The sequence below is a fragment of the Panthera uncia genome, assembly GCF_023721935.1.
Source record: "Panthera uncia isolate 11264 chromosome B3 unlocalized genomic scaffold, Puncia_PCG_1.0 HiC_scaffold_1, whole genome shotgun sequence".
Lineage (NCBI taxonomy): Eukaryota > Metazoa > Chordata > Mammalia > Carnivora > Felidae > Panthera > Panthera uncia.
Genome location: NW_026057582.1, coordinates 121379138 through 121406393, shown reverse-complemented (window position 1 = coordinate 121406393; position 27256 = coordinate 121379138). Strand labels below are relative to the sequence as shown.

At 38.7% G+C, this 27256-nt stretch overlaps 1 pseudogene; it reads left to right on the top strand.

Annotated features, from left to right (window-relative positions):
- Positions 1–251: 251 nt before the first annotated feature.
- LOC125910410 (S-formylglutathione hydrolase-like) lies at positions 252–26130 on the top strand (annotated as a pseudogene).
- The last annotated feature ends 1126 nt before the right edge of the window (positions 26131–27256 follow it).

The window sequence follows — 27256 nt, the reverse complement described above, 5'->3', positions numbered from 1 at the left end:
GACCAAACATTGTCCACTCCAGGCAAGGAAAGCCTCTGCAGATGACTAACCTGAAGGCTAGATCAACCAAAACACAACAGCAGAGAGCATGCAGTACATACCAGAGACACTTACTGAAACACCAGACCCTGGACACTGCATGACCTCTTCTTCATAAGGCCATTACTTTCAGGAACAGGAGACATAACTGGATTTTCAAACACAAATAACAAGGTAGAGGCTTAGATAAAGGCCTCTTTATCTAAGTGAAGATGGAGGAATTTATCCCAAATGAAAGAACAAGACTGGGCCATGGGCCCAGAGATGTAAGTGAAACAGATATAAGTAACATGTCTAATGGAGAATTTAAAGCAATAATTATAAGGATACTCACTGGGCTTGAGAAATAATAGAAGACATCAGTGATACCCTTTAACAATAGTATCAAAAAGAATAAAATAGGAATGAACTTCAGATAAATTTTGGTTTTCAACTGGGTTAAATTATAGAATTTTATCATTAAATTTGCTCTTTAATTTTATTTATTTTTCTGTTTTTGTCTTCTATTCACTTAAAGCCATGTATTTTTTGTGTAAGTTTTTATTTAAATTCAAGCTAGTTAAGGGGTACCTGGGTGGCTCAGGCAGTTAAGCATCTGACTCTTGATCTGAGCTCAGGTCATGATCCCAGGGTCGTGGCATTAAGCCTCAAATTGGGTTCTCCACTGAGCTTGAAACTTACTTAGGATTCTCTGCCCCTCTCCCCCTCTTGTGTGCTCACTTTCTCTCTTTCTAAAATAAAAATTAAAAAAAAATAAATTCCAGTTAGTTAACATACAGTGTAATATTAGCTTTGGGTATACACAGTATAGTGATCTAACAATTCCATACAACACCTGGTGCTGATCATGACAAGTGAACTCCTTAATCCCCACCACCTATTTAACCCATTCCCCACCCCTTACCCTCTGGTAGCCATCAGTTTGTCTCTGATAAATCACTAGAACTGACTTTCTTGGTTAGGGAAAGGGAGGAGGATAGGCCAGTAGCAACTGCCTCTTGTTCCAAGCCTCCAAATATACCTCCCAGGATTGGGGTTTGCGCTTAGAGAACTAAAGAAACCTCTCCTTGGGACAGCACATTTAGCCCTTTAGTACAAACCATCAGTCCCTTCTTATATTGATATTCAACTGCATTTATTAAGTTCAGAGAACATGGGAAGAGGTCTTGCAATTTTCAAGTGATAGAATTACTTTGGCAACTGTTCTGATAGAAGGGTTCAGGGGTTGAATATTTCTTTCCTTCTCCCCTTTGGATTAAACATTGGGCTACTGGCCCCAAAGTGTGTTACATAGCACCTTATTCAGGTAGCACCTGAAGGGTAGCAAGACAGCTCGTGACAGCTGCAGGGTACATAGTAGGAAAGAAGACAGGTAGTTTGCTACCCCTGCCTGAACAACATTGACAATGTGATTTGGGTGCCACTTTTACATCATGAGCACGTTTTACTAACACCTTCTACCACAGGACTTTCTCTAGAACACAAGGATAAACTAGAGTTCTTCCCCAAATAATAAGTACTGACACCCCAAAAGTAACAGACACCTAGAACAGGCCTCTGCCAAACACAGAGTGTGACTGGAAACGCAGCTGAATGCCCACCCCTGGAAAATATGACTCAAGTGGATTATCATTCTGATTGCCCTAAATTGGCTCCCCACCTGGGCCACATACAGTCCCTTGGGTTTAACCAATTAGCAGTAATCATCTTGAATATTTGGACACCCAGGAAATTTGGGAAAGGAGAGGTATGTATGGCAACCAGCAGCAGACATAGCAGCAAGGCTAAACTGTAGTTACATCACCAGGTGGAAATTCTGTCCCAAGCCACTTATGCAGTGGTCTGGAACCAATAGTAATCCTAGAGCAGTCCTCTTACAAAGCTACCCAAAAGTCAGTGTGAATGGTCTAGTGGTCCTGTTTGTAAAGCCACTTGGGGTGTGGACCTAATCAGCTATTCAAAAAGGGGAACTGACTGGCCTCTGTGCAGGACCTCAAAATTGAGTCAGAGGAAATTTAAAGACACTATATGACAGAGATATCATGTTATAGCCAACTTGAAGACATAAGATAAACCTTCCCTCCAAATTTTGTTTGGATATCCAGATTGATAATGACACACACAGGCCAAAAACATATGGAAACGTTTATTACTCACAAAATGAAGGCTTTCTAAGAGAGTAGCACAGCTCCCAGGCAGGTCCAAAAATGCCTTGAGATAATAGGGGAAAGAGACTGGCTTGAAGTTTGTACAGTGGTTGGACATGCATGGATTGAATTTATCACATGTTCCAAAGGGAGGAGGATGCAGGCTTTCTTATCATCTCACCCAGTTGTGAGGCAGAAGTGGAAGACAATGTTGTGGGGCTGAAAAGCTTAAAAGTTAAAGGTTGAATGTCAAATATAAATGGTACTTTATAAACACATAGCTTAAAGCACACAATACGGCTGGGATATGATAGAAGATAAACATCTACCTTTAGTCCGAGATAAGCAAGTTGTCTCCATTAAGGTATTTCAAACCTGCAACCACAGATGCTAAATATATGTGCACATGTGCATATATACATGGAAATGTATATCCATGAACAAAATATGTTTATATCATATATATGTACATGTATGTATATATGTATATATACATACATATACATATATATGTATTTCAGATTTTCTAAATGAAAATATGCCATAGGTAATAATCCATTTTTTCTTTTTCTGGGAATGATTTTAATTCAAAACATCAAATATATTCAGATGGAAGTTTAACTGATCTAAGTGTTGTGGAGTTAGAAGCAAATTCACCTGTACTCTGAAAACTATAAAATATTGATGAAAGAAATTGAAGATGACACAAACTAATGGAAAGATACTTCATGCTTATGGATTGGAAGAAAATAATATTGTTAAAATGTCTATGATACTCAAATCAATCTACAGATGTAATACAATACCTATCAAAATATTTATCACAGCATTTATCACAGATGTAGAGCAACCCTAAAATTTGTATGTAACAACAAAAGACTGTATAGCCAAAGCAATCTTGAAAAAGAAGAACAAACTGGAGGTGTCACAATCCCAGACTTTAAGTTATATTAGAAAGCTGTAGTGACAAAGACAGTATGGTACTGGCACAAAAAATAGAATCAAATCAATGAAACAGAATAGAAAACCCGGGGGCACCTGAGTGGCTCAGTCAGTTAAGCATCTGCCTCTGGCTCAGCTCATGATCTGTTTGTGAGTTCGAGCCCCGTGTCAGGCTCTGTGCTGACAGCTCAGAGCCTGGAGCCTGCTTTGGATTCTGTGTTTCCCTCTGTCTCTCTCTCTCCTTCAAAAATAAATAAACATTTAAAAGAAAGAATAGAAAACCCAGAAATAAACCCACAAATGGCCAGTCAGGGAAATACAAATCAAAACTACAATAAGATAGCACCTCATATCTGTCAGAATGACTAAAATTAAAAAAAAAAAAAACATAGGAAATGACAGGTGGTGGTGAGGAATGTGGGAGAAAGGGAACATTTGTGTCCTTTTGGTAGGAATGCAAAGTATTGCAGCCACTCTGGAAAATAGTGTGGAGGTTCCTCATAAAGTTAATAATAGAACTACCCTATGATTTACTAATAACACTGCTGGGTATTTACACAAAGAAAACAAAAACATGAGTTCAAAGGGATGCATTCACTCCCATGTTTATTGAAGCATTATTTACAATAGCCAAACTATGGAAGCAGCCAGAGTGATGATGTGATACATACACACACACACACACACACACACACACAGGGAATATTACTCATGCATAAAAAAGAATGAAATCTTGCCATTTGCAAAGACAGGGGTGGCCTAAGGAGTACAAAGTTAAGTGAAACAAGTCAGTCAGCAAAACACAGATGACAATATGATGTCACTCATATATAACATTTAAGAAACAAAACAATGGGGAAAAATAGAAACCAAAAGCAAACTCTTAACTATAGAGAACAAACTGATGGTTTCCAAAGGGGAGGTGGGTGGAGGATAGGTTATATAGGTGATGAGGATTAGGAGTACACTTGTGATGTACAATACTGGGTATTGTAGAAAGTGTTGAATCACTGTATTGTATACCTGAAACTAATATTAAACTGTATGTTAACTAATTGGAATTTAAATAAAAAGTTTAAAAAATAAATGGTCAATTAATCTTTGGCAAAGGAGGAAAGAACATACAATGGGCAAAAGAGAGTTTTTTCAAAAAATGGTTTTGGGAGAACTGGACAGCAACATGCAGAAAAATGAAACTGGACCACTTACTTACACCATACACAAAAATAAATTCAGAATGGATTAAAGATCTAAATGTGAGACTTGAAGCCATGGAAGTCCTGGAAGAAAGCACAGGCAATTATCTCTCTTATATCAGTTGCAGCAAAATTTTCAAGATGGTGTCCTGAGGGAAGGCAAATAAATACAAAAATATGGGCCTCTGGTTGGCTCAGTTGGTTAAGCATCCAACTTTGGCTCAGTCATGATCTCATGGTTCATGGGTTCAAGTCCTTTGTCAGGCTGTATGCTAATAGCTCAGAGCCTGGAGTCTGCTTCAGATTCTGTGTCTTCCTCTCTCTCTGCTCCTCTCTGGCTCTCACTCTGTCTCTCTCTCAAAAATAAATAAACAATAAAAAACATTTTTAAAAAGCAAAAATACAATATTAGGAGTACATAAAAGAAAAAAAAAACTTCTGCACAAAAAAGGAAACAATCAACAAAACTAAAAGGCAAGCTACAGAATGGGAGATTTTGCAAATGACACATCTGATAAAGTGTTAGTATCAAAAACATATAAAGAAACTACACAACTCAACATCAAAATATAATCCAATTGTATGGAATTGTTGAATCACTATATTGAACACCTGAAACTAATATAACACTGTATGTTACCTACACTGGAATTAAAATGAAAACATTTAAAATTTAAAACAACAATAACAAAAAAGAAAATGAGTCAGAGGAATTAAGATAGTGATGTAGTAAGGGGACGCTGGGCTTGTCTAGTCCCTCTAACATACCTAGATCAACCTCAAATTATTTTGAACACCTAGGAAATCGATATGAGTATTAAGAGAACAATCTGCATAATTTGTGGGAGAAAACATGGGAGGTACATGGTGCAGAGGGGAAATTGGGGGAGAGAAAAGCTGCAAAGGGTGCTGCAGAGAGGTGGCAGCCCTTTTTGCAGAGAGGTAAAACAGAGGGAGAGAGAGAGCAGTGTGTTGGGTTTGCAGAAGAAAAACATTCCCTCCAAACCATTGACAGGGAGTCCTTAGGAACTGAATATTGCAAGTTTTTGCAAACAGTGGACCTGAAGTTCTGAGTTTTTGGAAATCTACACCATTTTCTGGAGTGGACAAATGGTGCTCCTGGGTAGAAGGAGGGGAAGCCTTGGAGTGGACAGTGGAAAGCGTGGTGTGGGGAATCCTCTGGGTTGCACATGGCAGGGAAGTTTCCCTTCCCTGAGTGCATTTGGAAGAGGGTATATTGCCTCTGCAAGGACAAAAGACTCAGCTGGTGCATTTGAGTGGCAGTTCAACTTCAGGGGAAAGAGTGTTTGCAGAAGACAGATAAAGTGGCCACAGCTTTTCACTGTTCTTCACCATAAACTCTAGACACTTGCTCAGTTGTGAGACTGCTTTTCTGGGACAGAATACTGCCAGGCGCAACACTGTGAGGCTCTCCTCCAGAGTCGGTGTAGTGGGTCTGTGTCCTGACCAGCCTTTTAAGATTTGAAGCATTGAATCCCAGTCATGTGCCAGAGATAAAACACCAGGGAGCTATGGCACCAGGCACGTCTATGACCAAGGCACAGAAGGGTTAAGGTCAGGGATCTAATGGAAGCCTGTGACACAGGAGGGTAGATTGTTCCCTTGTCTTTCAGGGCAAGGGTGGGAAACAGCTTGCCTCCCTGGGGACAAGAGAGTAGGGTGACGCCATCTGCCTTGCCCACCAACATTGTCAGACTTCAGCGAGTAACAGTGTCCCCAGTGGAGGTTGGAACTGTTTACACCAAATCCTACCCACCCATTCTCCCCCGCGCCCACTCTGCGCACTACAGGGTCATCTTTATGAGGGAAGTCTCGCAGTGGACCTCTCCCTAGAGGACCAAAACAGGAACCCCTGCATGCACCAAGTCTACTGATCACAGAGTGCTCCAAAGTATCACCTTCAGTAATAAGATCAGTCTTTTGTTTTTTGGTTTTTGGTTTTGTTTTTGTTTTTTAAATCAGGCTTATAGTTGTTGTTGTAGTTGTTCATTTATTTGTTCTTTTGTTTCTTTTTTTCTTGTTTTTGGGAACAGGATTCTTCTTTCTTTTTCTTCTTTTTGCCTTATTTTTCTTTAAAATCAGGCTTATAACTTTATGATTGTGTGTCTGTTGTTTTTTTTTTTGTTGTTGTTGTTCCCTAATTTTTATCTTTTTTTTTTTTTTGGATAAGGCTTTAAAAAAAAAAACATGCAAAAAAAAAAATTAAAAAAAAAAAAAAGGGGCGCCTGGGTGGCGCAGTCGGTTAAGCGTCCGACTTCAGCCAGGTCACGATCTCGATCTCGCGGTCCGTGAGTTCGAGCCCCGCGTCAGGCTCTGGGCTGATGGCTCGGAGCCTGGAGCCTGTTTCCGATTCTGTGTCTCCCTCTCTCTCTGCCCCTCCCCCGTTCATGCTCTGTCTCTTTCTGTCCCAAAAATAAAAAATAAAAAACGTTGAAAAAAAAATTTAAAAAAAAAAACATGCTTGTTTGAACAAATATATCAAAACACACTTAGATAAAAGTCCAAACACTCCCTACTGAAAACAAAAAGGAGCTCTGCAGGCGACTAACCAGTGGGAAAGAGAATCCAAAATACAACAACAGAGTGTACACAGCTTACACCAGAAACACTTCCTGAAGCACTGGACCCTGAACAATGTATAATCCCTTATTAATATAGCATTACTTTCAGGAGCAGGAAACATAACAAGCTTTCATAACACACAAAACACAGAAACCTAGACAAAATGATGAGATGGAGGAATTTTCCCCCAAAGAAAGATCAGGAAGAAACCATAACCAGGGATTTGCTCAAAACAGATAGAAATAATATATCTGAACAAGAATTTACCACAGCAGTGATAAGAATACTAGATGGATTTTTAAAAAGCATAGAAGACTCCAGAGAAACCCTTGCTTCAGAGATAAGAGACCTAAAAACTACTTGGGGCAAAATAAAAAGTGTTAAAGCTGACTGGATGTAATTACAATTGAAGAAGCAGAGGATCAAATAGGTGATATAGAATATAAAATTATGGAAAATTATGAAGCGGTAAAGAAGAAAGAAAGAAAAATATTAGATCAAAAATTTAGAATTAGGGAAATCAGAGATATTTTAAAACACAATAATATCTGTATCATAGAGTCCCCAAAGAATAAGAGTGGGGAAAAATGAAAAGATTTATATGAACAAATTATAGCTGAGAACTTCCCTAATCTTGGGAAGCAAACAGGCATTCAAGTCCAAGAGGCCCAGAGAACTCCCTTCAAAATCAACAAAACAAGTCAACACCAAGACAAATCATAGTGAAACTTGAAAAATACAAAGATAAAGAGAATTATGAAAGTAGCTAGGCACAAAATGTTCACAACCTACATGGGTAGTTAAAGTTAGCAGCAGACCTGTCCACAGAAACTTGGTAAGCAAGAAGGGAGTGGCATGGTATATTTAATATGCTGAATGGGACACATATGCAGCCAAGAATAATTTATAAAGCAAGGCAGTCATTCAGAATAGAAGAGAGATAAAGAGTTTCTAAGAGAAGCAAAACCTAGAGTTCATGAAAACTAAGCCAGCTGTGCAAGAATTATAAAACGAGACACTTTGATCAGGGAAGAGAGGCCAAAACCAAAAAAGACTAGAAAGGAACAGAGACAATCTACAGGAAGAGCGACTTTACATGTAATACTGTAGATATCTATCAGTAATTACTATGAATGTAAATGGACTAAGTGTTCCAATCAAAAGACACAGGGTGTCAAAATGGATGAAAAAAAAAAAAAGCCTCGTCAATATGAAGGTTACAAGAGACTCTTTTTGCCCCAAAGTCACCTTCAGATTGAAAGTGATGGAGTGGAGAGACATTTATCATGCTAATGGAGGTCAAAAGAAAGTTTGTGTAGCCATAATTATGTCAGACAAACTAGATTTTAAATCAAAGACTGTAACAAGAGATGAAGAAAGGCACTATATCATAATAAAGAGGTCTACCCAAAAAGAAGTGTTAAGAATTGTAAATATTTATGGACCCAACTTAGAAGAATCCAAATATATAAATCAATTAATAACAGAGGTTCTTGGGTGGTTCAGTTGGCTAAGTGTCTGACTCTTGATTTCAACTAAGGTCATGATCTTGTGACTTGTGAGTCTGAGCCCCACATTGGGCCTTGGGTTTTCTCTCGCCCTCTCTCTCTGCCCTTCCACCACTCCCATGCATGCACAAAGCATGCATGCATGGGTGTGTTCTCTCTCTCAAAATAAATAAACATTAAAAAAATAATAAACATAGAGACACTCATTGATAATTATGTGATAATAGTAGAGCACTTTAACACCCCAACTTACAGCAATGGACAGATCATATAAGCAGCAGATCAACTAGGAAACAATGGCTTTGAATGACACACTGGACCAGATGGACTTAATAGATATATTCAGAACATTTCAACCTAACAGCAGAATAAACATTCTTTTTAGGTTCACATGGAACATTCTCCAGAATAGATCACATACTGAGTGACAAATCAGCCCTCAACAAGTACAAAAAGATTGAAATCATACCATACATATTTTCAGACCACAATGCTATGAAACTTGAAGTCAACCACAAGAAAAAAATTGGGAAAGACCACCAATACATGAAGATTAAAGAATATCCTACTAAAGATTGAATGGCTTAACCAGGAAATTAAAGAAGAAACTAAAAATTACATGGAAGCAAATGAAAATGAAAACACTGCAGTCCACAATTTTTGGAATACAACAAAGGTGGTCAAAAGAGGAATATATATATATATATATATATATATATATATTATAATTATATAATTATAAATATAAATTATAAATATATAATTATAAATTATAAATAAATAATTATATATATATATTATATATATGTAATATATATATAATTCAGGCCTAAGTCAAGAAAAAAGAAAAGTACCAAGCACACAACCTAACTTTATACCTAAAGAAGCTGGAAAAAGAACAGGGAATAAAGCCCAAAACCAACAGAAGAAGGTAAATAACAAAGATTTGAGTAGAAATAAATGATATCAAATTAAAAAAAAAACAATTCAACAAAACTAAGAGCTGGTTCTTTGAAATAATTAACAAAATTGACAAACTCCTAGCCAGACTTCTCAAAAAAAAAAGGAAAGAACTCCCCCAAAATACAATCATTAATAAAAGAGGAGATATCACAACCAACACCACATAAATATATAAGAGAATATTATGAGCAATTATATGCCAAAAATGGACAATCTGGAATAAATGGATAAATACCTAGAGATATAAACTACCAAAACTGAAACAAGAAGAAATAGAAAATTTGAACAGACTCATAACCAGTAAAGAAATTGAATCACAAATCAAAAATCTCCCATCAAACCAAAGTCCAGGCCCAGATGGCTTCCCAGGGGAATTCTACCAAACATTTGAAGAAAAGAAAATACATTTTCTTTTGAAGCTGTTCCAAAAAATAGAAATCGAAAGAAAACTTCCAACCTCATCTGTGAGGCAAGAATTTCATTGATTCTACAACCAGACAAAGACTCGACTGAAAAGGAGAATTAGAGGCCAATATCGTTGATGAACCTTGATTCAAAAATTCCCAACTAGATACTAGTAAATTGAATTCAACAGTACTTTAAGATAATTATTAACCACAATCAAGTGGGCTTTATTCCTGGGCCTCTGGAATGGTGCAGAATTGGCAAATCAATCAATGTGATACACCACATTAATAAAGAAAGGATAAGAATCATATGATCCCATCAATAGATGTGGAAAAAACATTTGAAAAATACAGCATTTTTCATGATAGAAACACTCAAGAAAATAGGAATAAAAGAAACGTACCTCAATATCATAAAAATCATATGTGAAAGGCCCACAGCTAATATCATCTTCAATGGGAGAAAACCTAAGAGCTTTCCTCCTAAGGTGAGGAACACGACAGCGATATCCACTGTCACCACTCTTGTTCAACATAGTACTAGAAGTACTAGCCTCAGCAATCACACAACAGAAGAAAATAAATGGCATACAAATTGGCAAGGAAGAAGTTAAACTTTAACTCTTCACAGATGACATAATACTGTATGTGGAAAACCCAAATACTACACCAAAAATTGCTAGAACTGATACAGGAATTAAGCAAATTCACAGGAAATAAAATCAAAGTAAATATATCTGTTGCATTTCTATACACCAATAATGAAGCAGCAGAAAGATAAATCAAGGAATCAATCCCATTTATAATTGCACCAAAAGCCACCAGATAACTAGGAATAAACCTAAGCAAAGAGGTAAACTATCTGTGTGCTGAAAATTCTAGAACACTTATGAAAAAACTTGAAGAAGACACAAAGAAATGGAAAAAGAGTCCATGTCCATGCTCATGGATTGGCAGAGAAAACATGGTTAAAGTGTCTATAATTCCCAAAGCAATCTACACATTCAATGTAATCCCTACTAACATAACATCAACATTTTTCCTAGAGCTAGAACTAGCAATTCGAAAAATTTTATGGAAACAAAAGACCCCAAATGGCCAAAGTAATACTGGGGGCGGGGGGGAAGCAAAACAGAGGCATCACAATTTTGGGCTTTTAGCTATATTATAAAGTTGTAGTCATCAAGACAGTATGGTACTGATACAAAAACAGACACATAGAGAATAGAATAGAATAGAATAGAATAGAATAGAATAATAGAGAACCCAGAAATGGACCCACAAGTGTATGACCAACCAACTTTTGATAAAGCAGGAAAAGAGTATCCAATGAAAAAAAGACAGTCTTTTCAGGAAATGGTGCTGGGAGAACTGGACAGTGACATGCAGAATAATAAAACTGGACCACTTTCTTATACCATACACAAAAATAAACTAAATATGGATGAAAAGCCAAAATGTGAGACAGGGAAACATCAAAATACTAAAGAATACAGGCAGCGACCTCTCTGACCTCAGCCACAGCAACTTCTTACTACACAAATCACTGGAGGCTAAGGAAACAAAAGCAAAAATGAACTATTGTAATGTCATTAATCTAAAAAGGTTCTGCACACTGAAGGAAATAGTAAACAAAACTAAAAAGGCAACCAATGGAATGGTAGAGGATATTTGCAAGTGACATATCAGATAAAGGGTTAGTATCCAAAATCTATAAATGCTTATCAAATGCAACACCAAAAAATAAATCATCCAGTAAAGAAATGGGCAGAAAACATGAATAGACACTTTTCCAAAGAAGAAGTCCAGATGGCTAACAGACACATGAAAAGATGCTCAGCATTACTCATCATCAGAGAAATACAAATCAAAACCACAATAAGATATCACCTCACACCAGCCAGAATGGCTAACATGAACAACTCAGGAAACAACAGATGTTGGCAAGGATGTGGAGAAAGGGGAATGTTTTTGCACTATTTGTGGGAATGCAAACTAATGCAGCCACTCTGAAAAGCAGTATGGAGGTTCTTCAAAAAAAAAAAAAAAAAAAGAACTACCTTACAACACAACAATTGCACTGCTAGGTATTTATCCCCAGGACACAAAACTGCTAACTTGAAGGGGGACATGTTCTCCAATGTTTATAGCAGTGCTATCTACAATAGCCATATTATGAAAAGAACTCAAATGTCCATAGACTGATGAGTGGATAAAGATGTGGTTTACAATGGAATATTACTCAGTGATCAAGAAGAATGAAATCTTGTCATTTGCAATCATGTGGATAGAACTAGAGTGTATTATGTTAAGAAAAATAAGTCAGTCAGAGAAAGACAAATGGTTTTAGTCATATATGGAATTTAAGAAAAAAAATGATGAACTTAGGGGAAGGGAAGAAAAAATAAGATAAAAACAGAGATGCAGACAAAAAATAAGAGACTTTTAAATACAGAAAACTGAGGGTTGTTGGAGGGGTGGTGGGTGGGGAATGAGCTAAATGGGTGATAGGCATTAAGCAGAGCACTTAATGTGATGAACACCAGGTGTTATATGTAAATGATGAATCACTGGGTTCTACTTCTGAAAACAATACCACACTGTATATTAGCTAACTTGAATTTAAAGAAATAAATTTAAAAAAAGAAAATGCAAGAATAATTAAATGCACACATTGAAAAGAATGAAGAAAATTTAAGACAGTTTGGAGAAGGAAAAAAGACACAGAAGATTAAAATTGGGACAGTGTACAAGAAAGTAAGTGTTACAAAGCAGTGCAGAATGCTTCTGGAAGAAGACAGTGTTGAACCCTGTACTTCATCATTCATCCCAAAATAAAAATTTGGCAAAAGCTTTTGTGGGAGGTAGTTATAACATCTCATCTGGTGAAGGAGGTGGAGCCTGCTCCTGAAGACCTGGATTCAGAGACTCATCACCTGGTGGATGAGGTAAAAATGTTGTTAGTGTTGTTTTTAACATCAGCAAGATAAATCCTTAACACTCAAGTCAAATGTCATATGCACACTGTTCACAGTGAGTAGCCAAGAGGAGCAGGGTTTTATTCTGTTCTTAACTACACCTGCATCTTAAGGCTTAAAGTCAGCATCGGATATAGACATCACCACAAGCTATAGTGACAGTTGGTCACACTTCACTAAAGCCAGTAACTGTGTTCATTGATTTAATGTGTAATTACTAGTTGGTAGATGAAGCTCTTCAGTTGATTAACAATCTGATAAAAGAAACCTAGTAATGATCCTTCACTTTACAAGTCCTTGCTGGTAGGACAATCTCTGTAACAGGTTGCATCGAATTATGTCTTCCTTGTAAATGGTGAGCCCACCAGCAAGGATTACTGATGGACAGTTGGTGAAGTTGGTTGTTTTTATATATTTTTATGTTCAAGACTTTGTTTTTTTAAAAAAGAAACTGTAAGGGCTCCTGGGTGGCTCAACTGGTTAAGTGTCCAACTTCAGCTTAGGTCATGATCTCATAGTTCATGGGTTTGAGCCCTGCATCAGGCTCCGTGCTGATGGCTCAGAACCTGGAGCCTGCTTTGGATTCTGTGTCTTCCTCTCTCTCTGCCCCTCACCTGCTCGTGCTCTCTCTCTCTCTCTCTCTTGCAAAAATAAACATTGAAAAAAAATTTTTAAAAGAAACTGTAATCGTTTTTAATCACAAAGAAAGAAAATGTATTTTTATTAAGTATATCAAAAGTCAAATTTAAGGGTTTTAAGGATAAGCATATATGAACAAGTGGAGATCTAATGAAATTGAAAGTGTGCACTTACTTCCCACAATACATGTGATGCTTCTCAGGCATTCACAAACCCAGGACAAAGATACAGTACATCTGTGCCAAGTATTTCTGCAATGCTTCTAACCTAATACAATTCCATGTCTTTTTTGTCTACAGTCTACAAGGCCTATCATATTGTTTGTGTGTTTCCAGTATGTTTTTCCAAGCAATGAGCTAAAAAGTAGAATAAGACCATGAGGAAATCGTCAAGATTCTGATTCCTTATAAGTGTTGTTACATAATATATCTACTGGATCTTATAGCAAAGGCAAAGCAACAAATTCAGAATCATGTAGTGTAGTGTTGCTCTGCTCACCTTGTTTCTCTATGGTCTTATGTAACATCATCTCTTGAAGCAAACGTCTTATCTGTCAGTCTATTTGAACCTGGATCACCAATTTCAGCAAAGTTAACTGCTTTTCCTTTTGTCCCCCTTTTCCTTGAGTTCTACTGCAAGTGTAAAATGTCTGAATTAAGAAATTCTGACTATAGCTGCCTACCAGTTTTTCATCTCTTCCCCTCAAAATGGTTGAGAGACTAAGAAGAGACACAGGAAATGTATATAAGAAAGCAAGACATTCTTTGAAATATAACTGTTAAAATATTAATGCACTTTTGAAATTGAATTTATCACTACATTTAGGCAAATTTTGTATTGTACAGAATGAGTATTTTATTTTTATATTAGCTGTTACTGTTGCTTTATCTTGTGGAAAGTTTAGTTAAGATAGTCCATGGTACAGTAGTCCTCCCCACCTGTGGGGGGATATGTTCCAACAACCCCAGCAGATGAAACCTCGAATAGTACAGAACCCTATTGATGGTATGTTTCCTACACTTAACTACCTATGATAAAGTTTAGTTTATAAATTAGACACAGTAAGAGGTTAACAACAATAATTAATAATAAAATAGATAAATTATAACAATAGACTAAATAAAAGTTACATAAATATGGTCTCAAAATATCTTACTGTAGTCTACTCACACTACTTCTGATGATGATATGAGATGACAAAATGCCCATGTGATGAAATGAAGTGAGGAAAATGACCTAGGCATTGTGATGTAGCATTAGGCTATTATGAACATTCTGACCATATATCAGAAGGAGGATCATCTGCTTCTGAACAGCAGGTGACTGGAGGTAACTGAAACCATGGAAAGTAATAACACAGATAAAGTGGATCTACTGTAAGGTACTGGCTGCCTCAGATTTCATTTTATTTGGCCAAGAGGGGTGTAGGGACTTGAAATGACACTATCACCCTAATGCACGTTCTAGATAACAGCTCTTAGAATCACAAGTAAATGTAAGTTCCTGGTATGACATTATCAAAAGCTCTTCTTTTAAGATTTTGTTTTGGAAATTTATTTATTTTGAGAGAGAGAAAGAGAGAGAGAGAGAGAGCACAAGCAGGGAAGGGGCAAAAAGGGAGAGTCAAGCAGGCTCCACACTGTCAGCACAGAGCCTCATACGGGGCTTGATCCCATGAAAAATGGGATCATGACCTAAACTGAAATCAAGAGTCAGATACTCAACCAACTGAGCTACCTAGGTACTCCAAAAGCCCATATGATCACTAGTGTACCCTGCCTTCCAGAGCTTTCCCCTTGTATGACCCATAGATAAGACCCCATCAAGATTGCCAAAACCCCACTCTTTTGATTTGGATTTACCAATTTGGCCCTTGTCTGGAAACTCCAATGCACTCTACCCACAGACTCTAGTGAAGGTATGTTCCCCAGGTTCTAGGCCTCAGCCTACCTTGACCTTCCAATGTCGTTCCTCCAGGTATGTTCTGTACCTCCTCCAAGTCCTCTGAGCAATAAAGTTTCTATTTTAATTTCTCTTGTAATCCATTATTTAACAGATAACAGAATCACACTCCATGAAGCACCCTGTGCTCCACTTAACAAATGTTCATTTGATAAAATCATAGCAATTGGCATCACCACATAGGATGGTAGAGTAGACCTTCAGACACAAATCGCTGACTAACTGACTCTTCCACGTGGGAAATCCTATTTGGGGGAGGTCCACTGTTTGCTGGCCTTTGTGTCACTTCACACTGCAACTTACTACCTATGCAGAGCGCTGTTGCATCTTCCCATCCTTAGATGCAAGTTCTGAAGCAACCAGAGTCCTCCTGAGCCAGGCATGGAGCATTGCTCATCAGTCCTAGTTTTAGGTACTATAGATATGTCTTCTGCCTGTTAATGCCCCACATAAGGTAATTCCCCCACTCGGTGTTAGGTTTCAGGTATATTTCCTAACTCTAAGCACAGATCCAGCTGCTGACTGTCAGGTGAACTGGCTAAGATTTTTACAAGTTCTGCAGTGTTAGTTAAGGTTCAGGACATGAGAGTAGCAACCTCAAACTCAAGGGTATGCTACCAGATGAGTGTTCTAGGGAGTGCCCTTGGAAGCAGGAGAGACAGACTCTCCTTCTCTAACCATGGTGTTTTCAGGTGGCACCAGGACCCTGAGTCTTAGCCAGTATGATTGGAACACCCTGGCTCAGGAAGTCATGGTTCCTCACAAAGGCAAGTGCAGCGTGGGTCTTTAATCCTTCTGTATACTTTGCTGCTGTACTGCTGTATACCTTTCTGCTGTCTGCAAGTCATCCCTGGAACATATGGGGTATTGTCAGTCTTAAACCTGGTGCATGGTGACATAAGATCTAATGGCCCATGTAAAAAGCCTGTGTACCTAGTGTTGAAACTACCTAAAGTTCTGGAAGAATTTTGCAACTTTCTCATTAAATATAAAATAATTGTAGAAGAAGACTGTATACAGCTCAGTGCTGTGGTATACCAACATTGCAAAGCACTGGTTTTATGCTTTGGGGGTCTCGGGTCCAGCCCCAATGATCCTGATACCACTGTATTACTGGTAGCTGACCATATCCCTAGTGAAATTGATTAGGACATCCCAAAGAAAGAAGTGAGCACCTAAATCTGGCCAAGTATGTCCACCACAGATCTTGTCAGTAATAATTCTTAAGTTTAAATCCTAGAATTGAAAACTGAAACTTGAAACTTTTGACATCTTGAGATTCAAAACATTTTAAAATAATTTGTAAAGCAGGAAGAAAGAAAAGGGACAGACTGGTAATTCAGAGTATTTAATACTTCTCTAAACTGCTAGTCACCACAGAAATGAGGCAACTAAGCAGAATTTCCACAGACCCCAAAATGCATAACATTTGTAAAGAGCTTTAGTGTCTAGTGTCTGCTATCAGCAGACATAGGCCTGGCCCCTAATTCATTTTAGATAAAGAAGTAAATGACCATTTGCTCTAAACTATATTCAACTATATTCAGCCTTTGGGCAGTATTGATATTGCTTGCCCTGAAGGAAGCCATCCCCACACACTAATCAAATGCAAATGCTCTTCTTTATTATAACTATTGTTCTTATTGTGTACAGTCTGGGTAATAGGGTTACTAGAAAAACCCCTTAGGTCTAACACTGTCTCGGGAGATGTGCTAGGAGAAAATTACCCAGGTGCATTAGTACATTGCAGGATGGCTGAACACCAGGTGCTGGCAGACCCTGTTAGAGGAGTTTGAACTATCATGACATTAGGCATGGATTCTGATCCAGAACTTGTGTCTCTCTATATTAAATGATACCAATGAAAATAATGCCTAAGTAACTCACTCCCTCTTCATACCATGCCTGAAATGATATCCCAAGCAGAATGACCCTTCCAATGTAACCAAATGAGACCCATATAGCTGGCAGGTTTATGCTCTAATGTTCTTTCTGTAATTCTAATGGGAAAATCTCTGTTGTAAAGCTGCCGTTTACAAATTTACCTATAATTAGCTTACCAAAGAGCCCAGAATCTATATGCATTATGGATGAGTATCCACAAAGCTCCATCACAGACATTAGTTTATTGCAAGATGCACCCCTGATGATCTGACAGAGCTCACTGAGATTGGCTCAACTAGCAGTAGAGTCCATACTTCTTGTTCCATCCAAAGCCATGCTTTTATCAGAATTTAATACCTGCCAGCCACTCCTATTCTTCATGGGTCTGCACCTGGGAAAGCTACTTTTTCCTGAGCTGTCCCATCCTCAAGCATACCAGCTACTCAGACATCATTGTTCCAGCACATGAAATCACCATTGGAGATGACCTCACCCCAGATGGAAATGACACAACCCAAGAGGAGAAAAAGGGAAACAATGCACCCCAACCTTGATGGACATCAGGAATTTCTTCTATGGTGACTGTTGACCTCAAGACCAAGTTGCCAAAACGCCTCTGTTGAACGACCCTGAGAATTCTATAGGATCTATTATTCCAAAACAGCTAAGTACTTTCCTCACAAATGTTTTCTCTGTCAAATGCTTGCAAAACTCTAAGTCCTCTGCTGATTGCCTGGCAGCACTAAACATCATTTTACCTTATGGCAAGCCAAATAATGCATAGTTGACCTTTGAACAACACATGTTTGAACTACATGGGTCCGCTTATACATGGATTTTTAAATAAGTATAATACTATAAATGTATTTTCTCTTATAATTTTTAATAACTTTCTTTTCTCTAGCTTATTTTATTTTAAAAATATAGTATGGGAGGAGCCAAGATGGCGGAACAGCATGGAAGGTTTTTTTTGTTTTTTTTGTTTTCTTGTTTTCTTGTTTTTGCATCTTGAGTCCATGAAATACAACCAGATCAACACTAAACCATCCCGCATACCTAGAAAACTGATTTGAGGATTAACACAACAATCTGCACAACCTGAACCACAGAACTCAGCAGATATATGGCACAGAGACGTGAACTGAGGGAGAGAGAAGCCATGGAGGGCAGGGAGGTGTTTTTGCTTGTGGAGAGAGGACAGAGATGAGGAGGCTACAGGAAACCTCCCCCCCCAAAAAAAATCAGCACAAAAGAAAGTGGAAAAGTGGAAATAGCTGCAGGGACTGAACTAAAAAGGGACAAAGGAGAGGGTTTAAATTCCATTAAGACTCTATAAACAGAGGTGTGGAAAGTCTGAAACTTCACAGCTTAATACCTGGTCGTGCTCTGGTAGGAAGGACAAATCCCCAGGAGCAGAGTGTGGTCCAGGCAGTCCTCAGGCCACACAGGGAGAGGCGGTTTCACTGCTGGGAAGACATTTGGTAAAGGCTGTGCAGCCACCCCACAGGCAAAGGTCCCAGCAGACCCCAGAGAATAACCATATTTGCTGGTGCTGGAACAAGGTCCTTAAGGGTGAAGCCTGGTGCCAGATGTGTGTTGTGATTTTCCATAATCCCTGAAATGCTGTTACATGACTGCATGAACTTTTTCTGAGAAGGCTGGTACCCAGCCACAGGGCATTGGTAGCAGCACAGTCCTGCGAACATCCCTGGGTGCAGTCAGCACCTGGCCACTGCTCAGTGAGAACCTGCCTCAGAAGATCTGAACGGATCAAAGCGGCCATCCCTAAGAAATGAGGGGTTTGGAAACACAGCCGCATCTGGGATGAAATTCAGGAGGAGGTGCAGTCTGGTAACCTGATGGTTTGGTCATGGACTGTGAAAGCAGGGAGTAAATGGAAGGCAGAGAGAAAGATGGATGCGTGATTGCTGATAGGAAAGAAAAGAGTTCTGATACTAGAGGCTGGGTAGCTGGGGATGCCATTTTCACCCCTCCCGCACATGCACATACACACCTAAAAGCGCCATAAAAATCCACTGCAATAAACTAAGCAGTGCCATCTAGTGGACGATGGAGCCATTATACTAAGCTCCTCCCAACTGGGCCAGCCTTTGTCTTGAGGAACACCTCATGACTCTCCACCTACTTAGATTACGGACTATAAGTGCTTCATTCTTTGACTTCTAGGGGAAAACGATCTAATTTCAATTGTATTTCAGCCTGTTTGCTTGTCCATCTATTCAATTTTTTTTTCTTTTTTCTTTTTAGTTTCTTTACTTTTTCTTGAATACAGAAAGAGAAAAAAATTTTTATTTTCTATTTTCATTAAAAATATTTTTCATTAGGATAGTGCTGGAAGATGGCAGCGTAGGAGGACGCTGGGCTCGCCGCGCGTCCTGCTGATCACTTAGATTCCACCTACACCTGCCTAAATAACCCAGAAAACCACCAGAGGATTAGCAGAACAGAGTCTCCGGAGCCAAGCGCAGACGAGAGGCCCACGGAAGAGGGGCCCCTCCTGAAGTGGATCACCTAAGGAGAAGCGAGCTAAGCCTGCCCCTCCTGCCCCTGTGCACCTTGCCTACCCACCCCAGCTAATATGCCAGATCCCCAGCACCACAAGCCTGGCAGTGTGCAAGTAGCCCAGATGGGCCACGCCACCCCACAGTGAATCCCGCCCCTAGGAGAGGGGAAGAGAAGGCACACACAAGTCTGACTGTGGCCCCAGCAGTGGGCAGGGGGCAGACATCAGGTCTGACTGCGGCCCCGCCCACCAACTCCAGTTATACACCACAGCACAGGGGAAGTGCCCTGCAGGTCCTCACCACTCCAGGGACTATCCAAAATGACCAAACGGAAGAATTCCCCTCAGAAGAATCTCCAGGAAATAACAACAGCTAATGAACTGATCAAAAAGGATTTAAATAATATAACAGAAAGTGAATTTAGGATAATAGTCAAAATTAATCGCTGGGCTTGAAAACAGTATAGAGGACAGCAGAGAATCTCTTGCTACAGAGATCAAGGGACTAAGGAACAGTCATGAGGAGCTGAAAAGCGCTTTAAAGGAAATGCAAAACAAAATGAAAACGATGACGGCTCGGATTGAAGAGGCAGAGGAGAGAATAGGTGAACTAGAAGATAAAGTTATGGAAAAAGAGGAAGCTGAGAGAAAGAGAGATAAAAAAATCCAGGAGTATGAGGGGAAAATTAGAGAACTAAGTGATACACTAAAAAGAAATAATATACACATAATTGGTATCCCAGAGGAGGAAGAGAGAGGGAAAGGTGCTGAAGGGGTACTTGAAGAAATAATAGCTGAGAACTTCCCTGAACTGGGGAAGGAAAAAAGGCATTGAAATCCAAGAGGCACAGAGAACTCCCTTCAGACGTAACTTGAATCGATCTGCACAACATATCATAGTGAAACTGGCAAAATACAAGGAAAAAGAGAAAATTCTGAAAGCAGCAAGGGATAAACGTGCCCTCACATATAAAAGGAGACCTATAAGTCTCTCTTTTGAAACTTGGCAGGCCAGAAAGGATTGGCACGATATCTTCAGTGTGCTAAACAGAAAAAATATGCAGCTGAGAATCCTTTATCCAGCAAGTCTGTCATTTAGAATAGAAGGAGAGATAAAGGTCTTCCCAAACAAACAAAAACTGAAGGAATTAGTCACCACTAAACCAGCCCTACAAGAAATCCTAAGGGGGATCCTGTGAGACAAAGTACCAGAGACATCACTACAAGCATAAAACATACAGATATCACAATGACTCTAAACCCGTATCTTTCTATAATAACACTGAATGTAAATGGATTAAATGCGCCAACCAAAAGACATAGGATATCAGAATGGATAAAAAAAACAAGACCCATCTATTTGCTATCTACAAGAGACTCATTTTAGATCTGAGGACACCTTTAGATTGAGAGTGAGGGGATGGAGAACTATTTATCATGCTACTGGAAGCCAAAAGAAAGCTGGAGTAGCCATACTTATATCAGACAAACTAGACTTTAAATTAAAGGCTGTAACAAGAGATGAAGAAGGGCATTATATAATAACTACAGGGTCTATCCATCAGGAAGAACTAACAATTATAAATGTCTATGCGCCAAATACCAGAGCCCCCAAATATGTAAAACAATTACTCATAAACATAAGCAACCTTATTGATAAGAATCTGGTCATTGCAGGGGACTTTAACACCCCACTTACAGAAATGGATAGATCATCTAGAAACACAGTCAATAAATAAACAAGGGCCCTGAATGATACATTGGATCAGATGGACTTGACAGATATATTTAGAACTCTGCATCCCAAAGCAACAGAATATACTTTCTTCTCGAGTGCACATGGAACATTCTCCAAGATAGATCATATACTGGGTCACAAAACAGCCCTTCATAAGTTTACAAGAATTGAAATTATACCATGCATACTTTCAGACCACAATGCTACGATGCTTGAAATCAACCACAGGAAAAAGTCTGGAAAACCTCCAAAAGCATGTAGGTTAAAGAACGCCCTACTAAAGAATGAGTGGGTCAACCAGGCAATTAGAGAAGAAATTTAAAAATATATGGAAACAAACGAAAATGAAAATACAACAATCCAAACGCTTTGGGACGCAGCGAAGGCAGTCCTGAGAGGAAAATACATTGCAATCCAGGCCTATCTCAAGAAACAAGAAAAATCCCAAATACAAAATCTAACAGCACACCTAAAGGAAATAGAAGCAGAACAGCAAAGGCAGCCTAAACCCAGCAGAAGAAGAGAAATAATAAAGATCAGAGCAGAAATAAACAATATAGAATCTAAAAAAACTGTAGAGCAGATCAACGAAACCAAGAGTTGTTTTTTTGAAAAAATAAACAAAATTGACAAACCTCTAGCCAGGCTTCTCAAAAAGAAAAGGGAGATGACCCAAATAGATAAAATCATGAATGAAAATGGAATGATTACAACCAATCCCTCAGAGATACAAACAATTATCAGGGAATACTATGAAAAATTATATGCCAACAAATTGGACAACCTGGAAGAAATGGACAAATTCCTAAACACCCACACTCTTCCAAAACTCAATCAGGAGGAAATAGAAAGCTTGAACAGACCCATAACCAGCGAAGAAATTGAATCGGTTATCAAAAATCTCCCAACAAATAAGAGTCCAGGACCAGATGGCTTCCCAGGGGAGTTCTACTAGACGTTTAAAGCAGAGATAATACCTATCCTTCTCAAGCTATTCCAAGAAATAGAAAGGGAAGGAAAACTTCCAGACTCATTCTATGAAGCCAGTATTACTTTGATTCCTAAACCAGACAGAGACCCAGTAAAAAAAGAGAACTACAGGCCAATATCCCTGATGAATATGGATGCAAAAATTCTCAATAAGATACTAGCAAATTGAATTCAACAGCATATAAAAAGAATTATTCACCATGATCAAGTGGGATTCATTCCTGGGATGCAGGGCTGGTTCAACATTCACAAACCAATCAACGTGATACATCACATTAATTAAAAAAAAAGATAAGAACCATATGATCCTGTCAATCGATGCAGAAAAGGCCTTTGACAAAATCCAGCACCCTTTCTGGATAAAAACCCTTGAGAAAGTTGGGATAGAAGGAACATACTTAAAGATCATAAAAGCCATTTATGAAAAGCCCACAGCTAACATCATCCTCAATGGGGAAAAACTGAGAGCTTTTTCCCTGAGATCAGGAACACGACAGGGATGCCCACTGTCACCGCTGTTGTTCAATATAGTGTTGGAAGTTCTAGCATCAGCAATCAGACAACAAAAGGAAATCAAAGGCATCCAAATTGGCAAAGATGAAGTCAAGCTTTCGCTTTTTGCAGATGACATGATATTATACATGGAAAATCCGATAGACTCCACCAAAAGTCTGCTAGAACTGATACATGAATTCAGCAAAGTTGCAGGATACAAAATCAATGTACAGAAATCAGTTGCATTCTTATACACTAACAATGAAGCAACAGAAAGACAAATGAAGAAACTGATCCCATTCACAATTGCACCAAGAAGCATAAAATACCTAGGAATAAATCTAACCAAAGATGTAAAAGATCTGTATGCTGAAAACTATAGAAAGCTTATGCAGGTAACTGAAGAAGATATAAAGAAATGGAAAGACATTCCCTGCTCATGGATTGGAAGAATAAATATTGTCAAAATGTCAATACTACCCAAAGCTATCTACACATTCAATGCAATCCCAATCAAAATTGCCCTAGCATTCTTCTCGAAACTAGAACAAGCAATCCTAAAATTCATATGGAATCACAAAAGGCCCTGAATAGCCAAAGTAATTTTGAAGAAGAAGACCAAAGCAGGAGGCATCACAATCCCAGACTTTAGCCTCTACTACAAAGCTGTAATCATCAACACAGCATGGTATTGGCACAAAAACAGACACATAGACCAATGGAATAGAATAGAAACCCCAGAACTAGACCCACAAACGTATGGCCAACTCATCTTTGGCAAAGCAGGAAAGAACATCCAATGGAAAAAAGACAGTCTCTTTAACAAATGGTGCTGGGAGAACTGGACAGCAACATGCACAAGGTTGAAACTAGACCACTTTCTCACACCATTCACAAAAATAAACTCAAAATGGATAAAGGACCTGAATGTGAGACAGGAAACCACAAAAACTATAGAGGAGAAAACAAGCAACAACATCTTTGACCTCACCAAGAAGTTAAAGAGCATACAGCAATTTCTTGCTTGGCAGATTTCCAAAGGCAAAGGAATTAAAAGCAAAAATGAACTATTTGGACCTCATCAAGATAAAAAGCTTCTGCACTGTGGATTTCTAGAGGTAAGAGTGACTGGTGCCACTCCCACTGCTACACCTTGCTTCTTGGACCCATGAACTTAGCTGTGGGAAAAACAGCAACATATTGAATGTTGATTCAGAGTATATATGCCGTTTATTTATAACATTGCCTTAGTCTCACAAAGTACTGTCATCTACCTGGCACTGTAACTAAGTCTTAAAGAGGCCATTCCACTGTTCTGTCATGGCCGCTGATTCAGGATGGTGGAAAACATGGTATGATTATGAATTTCATGAACATGGAATCATTGATACATTTCATTTCCTGTGACATGATGAGTTCCTTGGTCAGAAGCAATGTTGTTGGAATAGCATAATGGTGAGAAGGCATTCATTAAGTTTTCAGAAGGTAATTTTGGCAAAAGCATCACATACAGGGAATGAAAATATGTATCTAGAGTATGTGTATATTTCAATAAGAATGAAACGCTACCTTGGGGCACCTGGGTGGCTGAGGTGGTTAAGCATCTGACTCTTGATCTTGGATCAGGTCATAATCTTAGTTCATGAGATGCAACCCTGCATCAGGTTCTGTGCTGACAGCACAAAACCTGCTTGGGATTCTCTCTCTCCCTCATCTCTACCCCTCCCCCACTCACACACAATCTTTCTCTCAAAATAAATTAAAAAAACATTAAAGAATTAAAAAAGAAAAGAATGAAACACTACCTCTGCTGTGATGGAGTCTAATGGAATCAAGTTGCCACCAGCTTGCTGGCTGAACACCCTGGGAAATGATGCCATATAAGAGAATCAGTGTTGGCCTCTATGGCTGGTAAATGGTCACTCAGCAGTAGCCATAAGCATATTGGCCTTTTTGAGCATAAATCCATGTTGTTGGGCCCATGATATCTTCCATCCCTGCCAACATGGCCACTGCATCCATGAGCCCATTGAGTGATGATGGGTGGCAGGGGAAAACATTGACTACTATCCATAGAATGGGTCATCGTATCCACTATATTGTTAGAATCATCCTCCTCTGATAAGGGAACCCTTTGTTGAGCATTTACATGGGACTCAAATATTTTCACATTTTGCCCATTCAAAAAGATCTAACTGGTTCCAGTTGCTTCTTCTCCCCCCACTGCCATCAATCACCAAGGATCATCTATCCCTTGGTTCAGACAAAAAAGCAAGTAGCAATTGGTCAGGAGAATAGCATCAAAAGAATTGCAGACATTTTTTGAATATGACAGTGTTGAGCTGAATGCAAAATGAACTTTGTTATCTACCACCAAAGGCAAAAAGTGGAAAATGCCCTGCACTATATTGGCTGTCTGGTTTAACTTGCACCAAACAAAATTTTATGTCAAAGTCTGGTTATCATCAAGATACCTCAGAACATGGTTGTTGTCATTGTTCAAGATACCAGCCCTTGTGGTTGCAATATTAAAGGAGAAAATTAGAGCTGGGACTTTGACACCAGTGCTGGGTTTTTTTTGTGGGTGCCACTGAAGATCCTTGGAAAACTAACTGCAGAATGTACTTTTATGTAACTGAGGAGCTTCTCCAAATCATAAATGCCATTTTCCAGTGGATATCCAAAGGATGTCTATTTTTGGACACTCCATGGGGAACTTTGTGCTTTGAAGAATCCTGGAAAGTACAAATCTCTGCCAACATTTGCTCCAATTTGCAACCCAGTGATCTTTTTGCCCTTGGGGTAAAAAAGCCTTTAGTGGATATTTGGGAACAGATCAAAGTAAATGGAAGACTTATGATGCTACCCATCTTGTGAAGTGCTACCCAGGTTCTCAGCTGGACATACTAATTGATCAAAGAAAAGGTGATCAGTTCCTTTCTGATTGACTGTTACTACTTGATAAATTCATACCTGCCTGTACATAAAATAAATTCCTGTTGTTTTTAGATTATGAGAATTATGAACATAGCTAAATATTTCATTGCAACTGTTATTACTGATCACATCAGACATCATGAAAAGTATCTGAATGCATTAAAAACTTCAGATAAGAGAATTTCTCTAGGATTATAACATTGTGATAAACAGAATTATATGGAAAAGGGATTTCAGAACATCAGATTTCATAGTGCTAAAAATGCATAATTCCATAGTTTAAAGACTTTCTGAATAAATATATAAAACATGAAAAATAAAAAAAGGTCAACCCACATACTTCTTTCTGAGACCTCCTTATCACCAATTTTCCAATAATGTTCCTTCCAGTCTCTGACAAACCAGCCAAACCAATGTCCACATCCTAGGAATCAGTATATAATCTCAAGTCTGGTAATTTTTTCTTCCACGCAGAGTGAACCATCATATATACTTATCAAAATTCTGCTCACTGGGAGGTTTTCTCTTCATCTTAGTCTTTTTAATTGCTGCAGCTGTTTATTTTCACATGGCGTCTGCATAACATGCAAATTATCTGTGAACAGAGCCTGAATTGTCTCTCTCTGTCAGCTGATTGTAGAGAACTGTCTGTGAGACCACAGGTACCGGCCAGAAGAGAGAAGGTAGTGTAACAGGAATGAGAATTGTGGGCATTTGGGTCACTTCGACATGCAAATTACTTGTGCTCCTGGGCCTGCTTAAGCCTGATCTTAGTCAGACTCTCAATCAGTAGTGTCTATACCACTTCTGTTTGATGATGGAATGCATCTGTGTATACCCAACTTTATAGGTTGGTGAATAAAACAATATCCGGTTCATGATGAACACATAACATGGTAATTTAGTATCCAACAGTTAGGTTTTCATTCTCTACTAAGGCCCACTAGCAACTTAAAGTTGTTTCCCAGAAGGAGGGTAGTTATCAACAGAGGATGGCAGAACTTTTCTTGAAAACCCTGGGTGCTGTGATTCATCTGCAGGGACCTGCCAAAGTCATGTTTATCTGTCACTGACACATCAAATATCATTGGATCTATGGTGTCATATAGTCCAAGTTTCCAGAGAAGCTTGTATGGCTGCTTGGATCTGTTGAGGAGCCTTCTCTTATTATGAGCTCCATTCAAACCTAGAAGTTTTGGGGGTAAGTTTTTAGATGGGCTAGCGTGACACATACAAATGACAAATATGTTGTCTCTAAAATTCAAGGATGCCCACTGGATGTTGTGTCTCAGCTTTGGTTGTAGCAGGGGCCAACACAACAATT